At 36.3% G+C, this 15577-nt stretch overlaps 1 long non-coding RNA gene across 1 annotated transcript; it reads right to left on the bottom strand.

The window, feature by feature from the left end:
* Positions 1–1771: 1771 nt before the first annotated feature.
* On the bottom strand, positions 1772–12432 carry LOC127506279 (uncharacterized). Its single transcript, XR_007927945.1, has 4 exons — positions 12258–12432; positions 8123–8223; positions 4892–5479; positions 1772–1945 (listed from the first exon to the last, which is right to left on the bottom strand). It is a non-coding gene; the product is annotated as an uncharacterized LOC127506279 (long non-coding RNA).
* Between the last annotated feature and the right edge of the window lie 3145 nt (positions 12433–15577).

Here is a 15577-nt window from a genome sequence, read left to right as displayed (position 1 = left end):
AACATTAAAATCCAAAATTAGTTCTAGGGTTTCTCACAAAAACACCTATATATTTAATTCACTAAAAGAAGAGAACACAAAAAACTAAGTTAAATTATAACCTATATACCTATATTCTTTTGTTGTTATACTTTAATAAGTACTTTTTTTTTTTACACAAAAGTTGATTTTTAAATGTTTATTTTACAGGATTCTACATGACTACATGACATGGAACTGCACAAGTGTCAATTAATTCGAATTAAAAATGTGAAATAGCTTAGTAGGTGAGTGATTCTTGTCAGATGGACATGTTTCCTAATCTTTGATCATTAAGATGATATTGATGTGCAGCTGATTTATACACAACTACATACATTTTCCACATTCTTGTCCAATGTAACTTTAGAAGCACAAGATTACCTAACCCCCCATTGATCAAAATATTAGTTTGCGTCATGCACAATTCTTGGAACATGCGTACCTTTTTAGTGCAACATGCCATGAGATCGAGGACAAAAGGAAGAGCTGCATTTTCAGAGAAGTGGAAATGTCATCTGATGTTAAAGATAAGCACCATCATACATTCACGAGAAGTATTGATTACTGGGAACTATTCTAATTATGTAAATTTAAACTATGGAGTAAATGATGCCTTCTAAATCTAAATATATAATACAGGTTTGGTTACTAACTTTCTGTTTAGAGTGTTTTGTTGTTGTTGTTGTTGTTGTTTTTAGATATTTCACTTTTTGATATTTCATTCTGATATTTCATTCATTTTGTTTCTTTGTGTGCTGTCTAGATTGTCCAAGCAAGCAGCTGTTTTCCAAATGATGGAAATGAATGACAGTTCATGTAAATCAGATGTTTTCAAACCAGTCCTGGACACACCACAGTACTGCAAATTTTGGATATTATCTCTTATTTAAAACAGCTGAATTAGTGTACTATGACCAATAAATGAATAAGTGCATTGCTTGGGAGGCCCCAGGTACGGTATGAAAGCCCGATGTAAATGAACTGATACTTTTTTAAAACAGAATATTTACTTAAATATGTTTTGAACTCATATAATTATGGGTGTATTCCATTTTAAAAACAATTTTTAGTATATACAGTATCTGTTCAATTTTAAAGGCCCTGATATACTTCAAGCAAAATCGAAGAACGAATTAGTGACGTCATTTCGAACAAAATCAGGCCAAAAGAAGTTTGTTTGGAGTTTGTTTCGGGAGTTCAAAACAGCTTGGCTGGTAAACACCTTTGAACTACCATTGGTCCGTGGCGATTACACAACAGATCTGAGGCTCCACCTTCTTTCAACTGGAAAGCTTCTCTGGTTAATTTCTTCTGTTCAGTCCGTCTAGGTCAGACATCCATGAGTAAAAACATGAACACACACTGGAGAGCTGCTTTATAATAGAAAATTAAGTTTAAATTCTAATTGAAATCGACACTTTAAAGCAATGCATTGAAATGCTGTATAATAAACGTGACTTGAATGATCGCTATGCTTTCTTTACTACGCTTTCTTTTTTACTTAGCTGCTGTTTTATCACCGCTGTTGAATGGAAAGCACGCAGCACATAGCAGTAGATATTCAACCAGCAGCATGGGTAGCGTCGGATGTTTGCGTCTGATCAGGTATTTCACACATTTCTTTTTACCCCTAAGCGAAGAACGAAAAAGAACTTTGCCGTGAGTATATCATGGCCTTAATGCTGTCACTCTTAATAAGATCATTCATTCATAACGGGGATGTAACCCAATGATTTTGTGTTAGAAAATAGGCAACTATAATTTATTTATAGCTTATAGCTTGGAAAGTAACTTTCCCAAGACAGTTACTCACCACCACACTACAATAGTACTCAGTGAAGTGAATTCACACTTGCACTGCACTTACTGCTGAATGGGGTTGAAGATCCTTGTACATCGCGTTTCATACGCAAATGCCTTAGGCCTAGAAGATGAAATATAGAAATAGAATTGGCATGCACAAATGATAGAAAGTCAAGAGCGAGCGAGTGTTGTTACTACTGCCTTACTTGTACCCTGCATCAAAATCTGATCCGATCATTTTAATCAAGACATCCAAGGTTTTCAATCTAGCCTTGGCATCTGGGTGTGTTTTGAAATGTTTCAAATATCCTGTAGGATATTTGAAATTGATTTGACTTCATAATTTCCTGTGAAGGAGAAAAGGCATGTGTCTTACAAGGTGAGCTTATTCACTTCTTGAACAGAGAAGCCAGATTTGATCTGAGATGTATGTACGGATTTACTGTTTTTTTTTTTAAGTTGACCAAAGGCAAGTATAATATCTTTATTCCAATGATTCTTCATATCAGAAGAATGTTAAATGAGTTGAGATTATGAGTTGAGATATGGGTGATATGAGTTGAGAAAGATTGTTTACTGCAGTTAAAAAACAATAAAATTAAGGCAGATTTCCTGTATACATATGCAAATTTCACACGAAAAGTGGTTAGGTGATAGATACATTCTGATGCAGGGAACAGGCAAGGCTAATGACTCGCCTGTTGGAAAATCCATCTTAAGCCAGTAACTGTTTCAGAACATGATAACTGGTTTCTAGCTGGTTAAAGATGGTCATTAGGTGGTCTAAATTGGTCATTAACTGGTCCAAGTTGGTGATTAGCTGGGCTTGCTCATCCTTAGCTGGTTCTCTTTAGCTGATCCTAGCTAGTTATTAGTAGGGACGTGCGTACTGCTGCTGCTAGTCGCCTTTGGAAATACCAGTCGTTTACATTTTTTGCACATTTATGTTTTGCTTTATTTATTTATTTTATAAAGGCTACGTTTAAATTACTGTAATGTAGATTTTAAAAATAATACATTGTATATCTGGAGTGGAAAACAAAAATCATTTCAGTTTGTACTTATTGGTCCTCTATTGCCTAGTTGATTTTAACAGATATGTCTATACTGGCTAATGTTGATTAAGTGAACAGTATATGACCTGTTTTTCAGCTGCATTCAGTATGGGATTTGACTGTTTGATTCATAAATGAAGTAGCCTATTTCAAATGGATCACTTACAGTATACAGACTGTTTTTTGAACATTTTCTGGTGATTTCTTAGAATAGTCAACAAGCGTGTTACAAAATTTTAGTTTAAACATTATGGAAATTAGTCATGGCGCACATCCGTAGTTGTTAGGTGGTCCATAATGTTAATTAAAGGCACAATATGTAAGATTTTTTATATTAAAATATCCATAAACCACTTGCACAGTGTTATATATTTCGTTCAGCTGTGTACTTACACTATCCTAAATGTTTCCAAGAATTTGTAAATTCAGATAAATTCACAATTTTAAATAGTGGTCGTCCCTCCCTTGTCACTTGTCGCCTGTCAATGAGGTAATATCTGCTGGTTTCCTTGTACTGCATAGTAACCATGGCAACAGACGCGGACACTGCGTAACGTCTAGCGGCACGCTGTTGTTGTTGTTTCGTTCAAACATTATGGACCATAGCAAGCAAACTTTGGGACAAAAGGAGAAATAAAAACACGGAACAATATCGGCGTGGCTTTTCCGAGATGGCGAGAGCTTTGCGACAACTTTGACTTGACAGAACTCGACGCCGCTCTTGCACGTTATTAGACAAGGTAAGCAAATGTAGGCTACATAAGATTAATCAATGTTATATAGCTCAACACGATGAAATGTTAGACTATCATCAGTTAATATTCTAATGTTGATCAAGCTTACTGTTATTCTCATACAGCCAACAAACTAATACATCGAATAACATTACAACTTTCAATGCAGTTTAGTATGATAGTGTAATGTGAGACGAAGTGAAACAGTGCTGCGTTACCTCACAATTTTAATTCGTCAAATAAACTGACCTGTATTAGTAGTATTTCAGCTTTGCGAGTAACTAGTTCGGTAGAATGAAATGTCCTCATTTCTTTATATCCCCTGGGACTCGCGTGTGGCACTGATATCTGTCTCTCATTAGCAATCGCGCCCGCGATTCTCAGCCACGCTTTATACCACAGTCATGTAAAAACATGAATGCATTCACTCATCCATAAACATTATTTCGCCATAAACATTTATTAGATCCATCGGAATGACGACAAGTTCCATGAGTCCACGCTCATTCACTGCGTAATCAATCTACGCTTTTGTTATTGTTTTGAAGAATTTAGCGACCCATAGCGGTGAAAAAAAACAAAAATATACTGTGCCTTTAAGTAGTCGTAGATAGTCATTAGGTAATTCAACTTGATCATAAGCTGGTCCTATAGCTAGTTATTATTCAAATTGGTTATTAGCTACAACAGGCTGGTAGATCATCATGGACCAGCAACAAACTGGTTACCAGCTGGTCAAGCTGGTTTTTCGAATATGGTGGCTAGTCAACCAGCTAATGACCACCTTAAACCAGCTAGAAACCAGCTACCATGTTCCAAAATACAGCTACCAGCTAAAGCTGGATTTTCCAACAGGATCGTTATTTCATCTATAAATAATACATGCATGAAAGTGAGCTTTCTTGAGAAGTTAAATTAGTGAAATCATCATGCAACATCAAAACATCATGCATCATTTACAACATGCATGTATATGATGACACTACACAACTAAACATGTCCCAACTAATCCACACGCTGTTCTTTACAAGCAAGACATTTGTTTGGGTAGTTCAACACTAAGGCTTTAAATAGCTTTGAAGATGTTACAAAAAAAAATACTGTGCATACTTTTAGTTCAGAGAGAGAAAGTGCTTCAGGCTGTTTATAGTTTGCAGTGTTGATCTGACGCTGACTAATACACAGTCATTACGCAAATGATCACTGCTATTTTCAGACTGCCTCTCTTATCCATTACCAGTTAAATGGGCTCACCTCTTGTCAATCCCCTGTACTCACCACATTGAAGCGTGTTATCTTGGACTCTGGCCTGGGATCGTGTGAAAGCCCAAAGTTGCGAGTCCCAACCAATCACGGTCCCGTCCTCACATACCCTGTGCTCTCCTACATCATCCCATATGCGGAAAAGGTAGAGCTCCACTGTGGCCATTTTCACCTTAAGTGAGGCCTCATTTGGTTGGCAGCCCAGCAGAAGACGTCCAGAAGGGGGAATTGCTTTGGCAATGGCGGTCCGCTGATATACTTCAGAGCTCCCATCTATTGTCAGGCTGAAGCTTTTTTGAGGGGCATCCCACCGTAGACATATGTGGTACCAGCGTTGAGTGTTCAGCTGGACAGTGAACTGGTGGCGTACGCCCAACAGCCATGCGTACAGGTTGTTTTGATCCCCTTGCAGGGCCAGCTCATAGCGGGGTGCGGGGGCGGAGACATAGCTAAATGCAGTCCACTCGCCTGGGGAAAGGACCTTTACGTCCACGCATACTGTTGTTTGAAAGAGCACAGGTATACGCCACTGCCCCTGTAAAGTCCAGTGGTCATCACATGCTTGCAGGACAGCCTTAGCATCAGACATAAAGAAGCCATCCACTTGGGAAAGAGAGAAAGTTAAATGATTTTTTGTAAATATCCTTTATAAAATAGTCCTTTTTTTAAAGGTAATGCGACATGCACTACAAATTGTTCACAATAAGACCTGGAACATGTATTAATAAAGTAAATGGGGTCGATTTTTATTTCATGTTGAATTTAACCTGGTTATTTTTAAGAAAAGGTTAGCATCACCCAGAAGAATGACATTTTTCAAAGGCTGTATGGCCACTGACATTTACCATGTATAACCCATTAAGAACTTTTATAAAGACAGTGTAACCTTTGGTCTTTTCAGGACACTGAAAATTATTCTGCTCTGTTAAATTGTCACAAAACTTGCACACCTTCATGTTAATTCTTACCTCTAATTCCCTCATACCTGTCCAGTTAACTCATCACTTCCCCGTGAGGCCTGTCTGTTTCATAATGCCTCTGTTTGATGCTTTGACAAGCAAACAACCAGCTAAAACAGGCTGGCCCAGATTTGGCCTGAAAGGAACAACTTTAGTTCCACTGTGTCCTGCCAGTTAAACTGACAGCCATATGTTGACTGACATGTGTGTGTGTGTGTGTGCTAGTCTAACATTCCATGAATACTCTTAAAGGTGTGAGGTACACCTGACTATGTCAAAATAATACTAGCTACTAACTATGAACCAGTATTTACTGGACTTTAGCCAGGCTAGACGCCATATTTAATTATAACTGATAGATGTACATTCTGTTCTATATATGTCTTCTTAGGTCACATCTATACTGTAAACTTTTTGTAAAGGCTTATTTTAATGTTTTTTTAATCGGCAAACAACGGAATGGATTGTAGTTAAATCCTTCACATTTGTGTTTTCATTTGTGTCAAATATGGTGTCTACCCTTTCCATTCTTTGCAAGCATCTGTTATTCTGACAATATTTCAGCATCCAGTTTTGGGGAATAGCTAGCTAAAAGTACTGATGGTACTAACTAAACAACATTTTTTCATAGTATAGTTAGTAGTAGTATAGTATGGCCATTCCAGTCACAACCTACTTTTTCTAGCCTAAACATTTTACACCTTTCTAGTTTTTCAGCCATCAGATGTCTGCTTTATCCTTTAAGGATCACAGTGTAACCATGCAGGTTCTTCCTATTTAGCCCCACTATTCGGCATCATATTGTAGTATTAGCAGTGCGTTCATGCAGTGAAGCGCAGTGCACTGCGGGCACCCAGATGATGTACTACTTTTCAATCGAAAAACGAAGTGTGGAATGTTGGGCACTTTATTATGTCGCAAGAAGAGGAGGAACTAAACATGCTAAAGCTAGTGACAAGTCATGACATGCATTTGAAACTTAATTTCCTTCAATTGGATTCCGTAAACGTGTGTACATAATAAAAAAGACCATCAAAAGAACAGCATTTATTTGAAAAAGAAATATTTTGTAACATTTTATGTGTCTTTACTGTCGCTTTTGATCATTTTAAAGGGTTAGTTCACCTAAAAATGAAAATTCTGTCATTAATTACTCACCCAGGGAAGAGATATTTTTGAATAAAGTAAAAAAAGTATTCTCGTTGTTTCATAAAATTGAACCACTGCAGTCACGTCGACTGTTTTAGCGATGTCTTTAGTACCTTTCTGGACCTTGAAAGTGGTGGTTAAATTGCTGTCTATGGAGAAGTCAGATACCTCTAGGATTTCATCAAAAATATCTTCTTTTGTGTTCCGAAGATGAACGAAGGTCTTATGGGTTTGGAGCGACATGAGGGTGAGTAATAAATGACAGAATTTTCATTTTTGGGTGAACTAACCATTTAATGTGTCCTTCTTATTTCTTAAAATCTTACTGACACCAAACCTTTGAAAGGTAGTGTATAGTGCATCATTTGAAACACAATTAGGCACTTTTCGCCCTATGCTCTGTGTTGTGTTGGTGGTTTCTCTAGAGGAATGAGGTGTGAAATGCTCTAAATCCCTTTGTCTTCACTGTGATCATACAGATTAATTCATTAAGGCTAGGACCATCATGCTGCGGGCAACTGGACTCCTCCAAATTATCTCAACCAGTCTTTCTCTTGCTCTACTTCAGCTAGATGCCCTCTGGGTGTGTGAATTCTCCTGGTAATATTAGTGTTTATTATTAAATTCAATCTAAAACGTGATCAGATTTTATAATGTAATAAAAAAAAAATGCTGCCCCCTAAAAATGTTGTGAGTTTGTCTTCTGCATTAAGTGACTCTTCTGCACAGCTGACTCAGTACTGCCTGTTTGCAATTTACAGCCTCCTTCCATCCTTGTTAATCGCTTTACTGCTTGAAACAGTTTTATAGACTTGTACAGGAGTGCTGGCAAGCAATTAAGCAAATGCTGTCTTAGGAGGATATCTGGACTTGATGCTCAGCCAAACTATTGTACTTGCAATTTCAGACTTTCTCTATCTCTGTATACTTTGCTCATATAGAAATACAGAAACACACAGCTTAGTATCTGTTAACATCACCTGTCAAGATGAAATATGATAATCTTCATATCAGCTTTTTTCGTTTTTCTCATCCTTAAATGGCATGTTTTGACTTTCGTAGCTTTGCAAGTCTTTCTGTTTTTCTATGTGTTTTCTAACAAATAAAGTTTGGTAAAAATGCAGTATATTGTACTAACCTTGAGGCAGGAGGTGAACCCAAAGACAGAGGAGCCAGATAAAGTGATGTGCGGACCTCTTGTATCGTCCACTCAGGTGCTTGCTGTGCTTGTAAAGCATCCTTCAAAGAAAAACAAAGAAATGCTTTTGTTCAAAGAAAGAAAGGAAAAAGTGTTTTCATCTAACACAATAACAGGGTGTAACTGAGTGAAGGTCATTACTGCTATAAAGATCTTCCTTTGTGTCAGCATGAAATTAAAATTGACCCTGTTTATGTTCTGAACACACATTTATGGCCTTAAACCTATCCTTGGAGTCTTTGATCAAAATAATAACAATTTATTCATTTCAATTTTGGCACTTGTCACAAAAATCTCATTCTCTGTAATGCTTATTCTAGTATTTAAACCAGTCTATTCCTGATTCATATTACATTTTATTTAGTTAAATATCCTGTTTCACAGAAGTACAATGATTTGACACCATGTTTCGTGTTACCTTTTTGATGCTTTGTTTTTAACTCTTACAAGTCTCTAGTTATGTATATTCTGTAAAATCTGAATATTTTTATGTTTGTATATGTTCTGTATATTCTATATGCTATTGCTTTTTACATTTTTAGTAGCATCAGTTTATTATTTATGAAAAAAGCAATGCTGGCTGCACCTTCTGGTACAAATTAGGGCAACAGATATATTGAATATTTCAAAACAAAAACAAAAAAAGAAGGTGAGGAAATAACATGATCTGTTGTGACTGTGTAGAATTTTGGTTATCGCAAGAGTTCTAAGAAAAGCAATGCAAACAAGTAATATTGAAAACCACAGTACACAGTTCCTGCATCATGTGTCATGTTGTGGATCAGGGAGGGACGTTATTAACCAACAGGTTTAGAATTTATTTTATCTTTTAAAATCTAGAAGTATAAAACAAATCGGTTTTATACAAAGAAGTCTGTTTTATACAAAGTCTGTTTACCAAAGAAGTCAAATTAATACAGTGTGTTATTGTTGTTGTTTTTTTAATGCAAGCAGGTTGGACAGGATATTTAAAAGTATTTAATGCCCACTTTTCACAATCCAGTCTATTCCTGATTCATTAAATAAAGTCTCTTTCATTTTATTGAATTAAATGTCCTGTTTTACAGAAGTACAATGATTTGACACCATGTTTCGTGTTGACTTTTTGATGCTTTTTGTCTCTAGTTATGTGTATTCTGTAAAATCTGAATCTTTTATATGTCATGTTCTGTATTTTCTATATGCTATTGCTTTTTACATTTTTAGTAGCATCAGTATTTTAGGTTTATTATTTATGAAAAAAGCAATGCTGGCTGCGCCTTCTGGTACAAATTAGGGTAACAGATATATTGTATATTTCTTTAAAGGTCAGTCACAAAAAGATATTTAGGTTGGTAATTAAAAGCTGCACTCATGCTAAATAGACTGTCGGGTAGAAGTTTTACAAAAGTCAATAGTGATTCACATCTCTATAAAAGGGGATAAAAGCCCAACTTGATTTAAAGATAGAAAAGACAGGAAACATTAAATGTCTAAGGCTGGTTTACAGTAATAAGACGGAGACTGAGATGGCTTTGGTGCTGAGAGTGATTGAATGGCTGTGTGGGGATGTTTGAATAAGACTGATGAAATGCTCCTGGTTTACTGTCTGGACAAAAGCAGACAGGAATTACTAACTGTGTGTGAGAGGCAGTAATTCTGTCTAATGTAAAGTGGCATTCAACTTACAGCAGTCTCTTTCATCAAATCTGTCTAAATGCTTATTCATTCAGCCACTCACACAATCTCTTTCTCATGCCCTCTATCTTCTTTTTTCCCTTTCTAAATATTATAGCATTATAGTAGTCGTAATTTCCAACAAGGTCTAACACACCTGGTTATGCATTAGCATTCCCATTAACAGTATCTTCATGCAATTGCTCTGTTGCCGCATACACACATGGAATTATTATGCGCTTAGACGTGGCTACTTTTTTTGAATAGCCATCAATAGTTAAATATCCTTTTTGCCTACATAATGGTGTAGTTATGGTACATAGCAGCAGTGACTAACCAGCTAAACTGATGATTTTGGCTACTGTTTAAACCTGTTTTGACACAAACTGTGAACATTTTGTGATAAAATTCTACTGTATATAGAAATCAGCTCAAAAAGGCAAAGGTTATGAGGTTGTATACCATGTGCTCATTTAGTAAGCACTTGCATTCAGTAATTGTGATAACAACATCACAACCTGAGCTCAATTAAAACACATTTCTCAACATGAAAACAATAATCAGCTCAAGTGTTCCCACTCCAATTAGAATCTCAGGATGTATAAAAGGGCCCCAGGTGAGGTAATTTGCATTGGAACAATGAAAATGAACAACAAAGAGAGTTGATCAAAGTTCAAGTTATACGTGTTTTTTATATACTAATATTTGAGAACTGAATTGGTAGTCATAAGCAAAGTCTTTGCATTTGAAGGAATTTGTGTGTGAATAAATGGAAAATTTGGTTATTGAAGAAAACATTTTTAAGTATAGCACTTTACTTTCTGAGCTGTTGGACAAAACTAAACGCAATCAGTTTTTGCCTCAGGGGTTTTTTTTAACACAAAAATGTGGTGAGGAATGTTGTAACGTATCTTTTATTACATTCATTGCTGTTCATGAGTATCCGGATTCAGAGGCATTGTTATAGTTAAAGTTCACAGATTTGTGATGGCCAAAGACATGGACTTGCAAGCTTTAAGCAGGGTTTTCAAAGTCATGGAAAACCTGGAAATATCAGGTAATTGAAAAATAGTGAATCGCAGGTCTGGAGAAATCATTGAACTTTCTATGTTAAACATAAATTTGTCCAATCTAAAATATTTTATTGGTATGAGCTTCCTTGGACTGCACATGGATGTTCCATGGAAATGTTTTATTCTATTTTAAATATATGTTATTTGCATAGATGTGTTGTTTAACACTAAAATGCACATCTCTTTGTTTAGACGAAAAGAAAAAAAAAAGCGAGGAAATAACATGATCTGTTTTGACTGTAGAATTTTGGTCCTAAGAAAAGCAATGCAAACAAGTAATATTGAAAACCACAGTACACAGTTCCTGCATCATGTGTCATGTTGTGGATCAGGGAGGGACGTTATTAACCAACAGGTTTAACATTCTTTTATCTTTTGAAATTTAGAAGTGAACAAATCATATTAAGGAGTCTGTTGGCCAAATAAGTAAAATTAATACAGTGTGTTATTGTCATTTTTTAAATGCAAACAGGTTGGACGGTTGTGCTGATAATAATCTCCAGATATGTATTTGTTTCTTCAAAGGAAGTTGATAGACTGCCCCAGACTTTTGATAATTTCCTGCCAATCTGGGGGGTACAGAGAGCCAAGATAAATATGACATCAAATTCCATTCATAAGCAGAAAGAATAGTCTGGATTCCGTCACACCTACTCAAAAAACCCTCACATTCCACCTATCAATCTATCTATTTATTTGTCTATCAGTAAAACAAAATGTTTGTCTGTCTGTCCAAAACAAAACAGTAGTGCTGTTGCACTGTAACTGTAGGCTTATATAAACTCAGTAATGTCTAAAACCCTAAAAGTTGTCCAATGTCTCATCACCTGACCCAGAGTGACCCATCTCTGCACCATAGCAGCTGAAGAATGTCCATTGAGCATTTTTATGAACATCAAGATTTTAGCTTAAATTTATATTAATGTATAAAGGAAACTGCAGCCTATTACTTAAGTCGTGTATAACTTGACCATTTTCCAATTTCATTTAATTTCCAATAGTCATTTTATTTTATTATTTTTGAACAATTCATTCATGTAGTCTCCCAATTAATACGATCTTATAGAGGAAAGTAAATATAAAAAATAGCAAAATATTATTTCAAATAGTTTCAGACTGAGTACTGAACAGAAACATCGCTGAACCTGTCAATCAATAAATCAATCAATCACAACGCGCATGGCTTTCTACTTTCCTTCTGACTTTACCATGTTTTACTTCTTTTTGTGCTTAAACTTTGTAACAGCCTCTCTATTGCATTAGAAAATCTATTAAATACATACATTTTTCTTGTTTGACTTGTGTAATGCAACTGCCATGATTTGTTCATGAAGTCTCGCGCTCACCTGTTATCGTCGCGCGTGATGCGCCATCCTAAATTCGCTGCTCTTTTCCCGCTCTTAACTCCATCCAGACGGCTCCGCTTGAAACAAATCCCACTGTTGGTCGACGTTCTGTCAAGAATTATCACGAACAGGTAACGAAAAATAACAAAGCAACGCAGTTTCAAGTGAAGAGAAAGTTAAAATGATAGCTCATGAGGTTGAAAAAAATGTGACACTCCCATTACTGTGTGAACTTAGTGTTTCCAAAAAGAGGATGACACGCCTTCCTCTGTTCTACACTGGGTGACTTTTCAGTCAGCAACTACAATACTGATGCTTTTCTTTGTCATAAACTATATAGTTATGATATTATCTGTCTTTACTGTAGCCTATTGTCTGACATTGTTGCTTAAGTGAATTATTTAATTAGCTTAAAAGATCAACAATCCTATGTTGTTTTCTCAATTCCCTGATAGTATTAATTATGGCTATGAATGAAATGACTTATGTGTGAAATAAATGCTGTGAGATAATTTGTCTGTTTTTAAAAAGCACTCTTATTGTCTTTTACCATGGTTACTTAATGAAAAGTGATCTGGTGCTGGCAACTGGTTGTTCTTTTAGGCACAGCGGGGACCAGGATGTGGACTCGGACATTTCCTGGACCCTCGGCAGCCTGTCAGTGGAGGTAAAACATGCCCATCTGTGCATGCCTTGTGTCGCCCCTCAGGGTTCTTCTTGCAATTTCTCAGGGGTCAGACACCCTTGCTGGTTTCAGGATTCCTTGTTGAGAGCGATGCTAACGTCACACAGACAGCTCAAATATTCCATGACATAGCTTTTGTCTTTACATAGTGTGGCTTTTACCTGACTGTGTGAAATGTGTCAGATGTAAAGACAGGTGTCTGGATGAGTAATGATATTTTAAAGCAATAGTTCACCCAAAAATATTATTTACTTGCCTTCATGCTGTATAATTTTATTTTCAAAATCAAAAAGAGATGTTACGCAGAATGTTCCCACTACTTGTTTTTTTCATACAATGAAAGTGAGTATTGACCAGGGTCTGTACAGCTCTAAATATGGCAAAACTATCTCAGAAGTAGTCTGTATGACATTTATATCTGCATAAGTACTGTGTGAAGCCACAGGTCTCTTTTTTTTTTTGAAGAAGAAGAAGAAAGGAACAAAATTTGTTGTTATGAAATTAGGCTTTGGACACAATAGGTATGTTTACATTTATGTTTACGATTTAAATTTAATTTGGTTTGAGCACCATTGTATTGATTGCAGTGTTTACATGACGGCTTTTCAGTCCAATTGAAGCATCAATCTGATTACTAACAGATTATTTGGTTGCATGTAAACGTAGCTTATGAGACCAATTAATTTTGGTCTATTTCTTTGGTCTATTATTGTATTTGTATATAGTTATTGTATTTACATTTATTCATTTAGCAGACGCTTTTATCCAAAGCGACTTACATTTGAGGAATACAAGCGATTAATCTAAAGAGCCAATAAACACGAGAAGTGCTATTAATACAAAGTTAAAGCCATCGCTCAGGATAGTACAAGCTAGAATAGGGAGAGATTAAGGAATTGTGAGAGCATAGGTGAAAGTTTAGTGAAATAGATTTTTTTTCAGCAGGCAGCAGTTAAGTGCCCACAGAAGAAATTTCTTGAAAATTGTCAGGGATTCAGCTGTCTGGATAGGGTGGGAAGGTCATTCCACCAGCAAGGAACAGTGAATGAAAACGTTCTTGAGAGTAATTTTGTGCCACTCTGCGATGGCACCACGAGGCGCCCCTCACTTACAGACCGGAGGCTCCTCGAGGGCACATAGACTTACAAGAGAGAGTGGAAGTAGGAGGGTGCGGAGCCCATGGCTGTCCTGTAGGCAAGCACAAATGTCTTGAAATTGATGCGAGATGCAACCGGAAGCCAGTGCAGAGAGATAAACAACGGTGTGACGTGGTCATGCATGTTTTCTCTTGGGTTCCTAGAAGACCAGTCAAGTCACTGCATTCCAGATTATTTGTAGGGATTTTATTGCACATGTTGCAATTCCAACCAGAAAAGCATTACAGTAGTCCAGTCTAGAAATGACAAGGGCCTGGAAGTGCCTGATCTTCCTGATGTTGTATGGCATCAGATAACTTAATGAGGCAACAAAATTAGGCTGAGTAAATGATTACAGAACTTTCATTTTGAATGAACTACTCATTAAAAGGTTAGTTCACCTGTAAGATCTTCATTCAATAAAGTTTTTTTTTTTTTTGCACGCAAGTATTCTCGTCGCTTCATAAAATTAAGGTTGAACCACTATATGGACTATTTGACTAATCCGTTCCCTCGATTTGCTAAATCGTGCGCACGATTTAGTAAATTGAAGGAAAGACTTAGTAAAGCGTGCACATGATTTACTTTTTTTTCCCTGCATGTCACGTGCAGGGCTCCGTATTTCTGGGCCTTGAAAGTGGTAATTAAATTGCTGTCTATGGAGTGATCAGAGAACTCCCAGATTTCATCAGAAATATCTTAATTTGTGTTCCAAAGATGAAGGAAGGTCTTACAGATTTGTAACGACATGAGGGTGAGTAATAAATGACAGAATTTTCATTTTTGGTTGAACTAACCCTTTAAATAAATAAGATTTTTTTTTTATATGTGAATAGAACGTGATGTGGGTTGGTTGAAAAACGGGCCTTGAAAATGTAGGAAACATGGTGTTTGTTTCAGTGGGTGAAAGTGACAGAGATAAATGATGCACAGAGGAGCACAGACCGGTTTAACGTCTCTTTCTCTCTCCCCCTCAACTCTCCTGTTAACCACTGTGTAGTAGCTCACACACACACAGAGACAAACAAAGAAACTTGTGAAAATAGCCGTCACACTTACAGTGGATCACCTTTTCTATTTCGCAGGGTGTGGATCCCTGGGGCCCCTTTATCTCTTTTTCCCTCTTTCTTTTTGTCAAGTTGTGCAATAAGTTTACACTATTATGATCGGTTCTGTTTTAATTTTTTTTTATTAATTTCTTTCTGCTATTTTTATTTGTTTGCAGTTTGGATTTATATCATTTTTCTATTTAGCTTTATAGATTTTTTCATCTTTTATTTATGTTTTATTTGAACTCAGCCTAATTACAGTTAATAAATATAATATTTTTAGCTAACAATAGCAACTCTCCCTGGAAATGAATCTTAAAGGCCCAGTGAATTGCCATGGAACATGCAGCATTATTCAATGTGTTGACGTAATTTCAACTGAAACAAGAAGACAGGGCGGGACATTTTTTAATGTCCCGCCCCTTTTTAAAATAGCCAATAGCGTTTCGT

The sequence above is a fragment of the Ctenopharyngodon idella genome, chromosome 23 (genome assembly GCF_019924925.1).
Source record: "Ctenopharyngodon idella isolate HZGC_01 chromosome 23, HZGC01, whole genome shotgun sequence".
Taxonomy (NCBI): Eukaryota; Metazoa; Chordata; class Actinopteri; order Cypriniformes; family Xenocyprididae; genus Ctenopharyngodon; species Ctenopharyngodon idella.
Note: the sequence above shows the minus strand (reverse complement) of the source record. Positions and strands in the feature narration are given on the sequence as shown.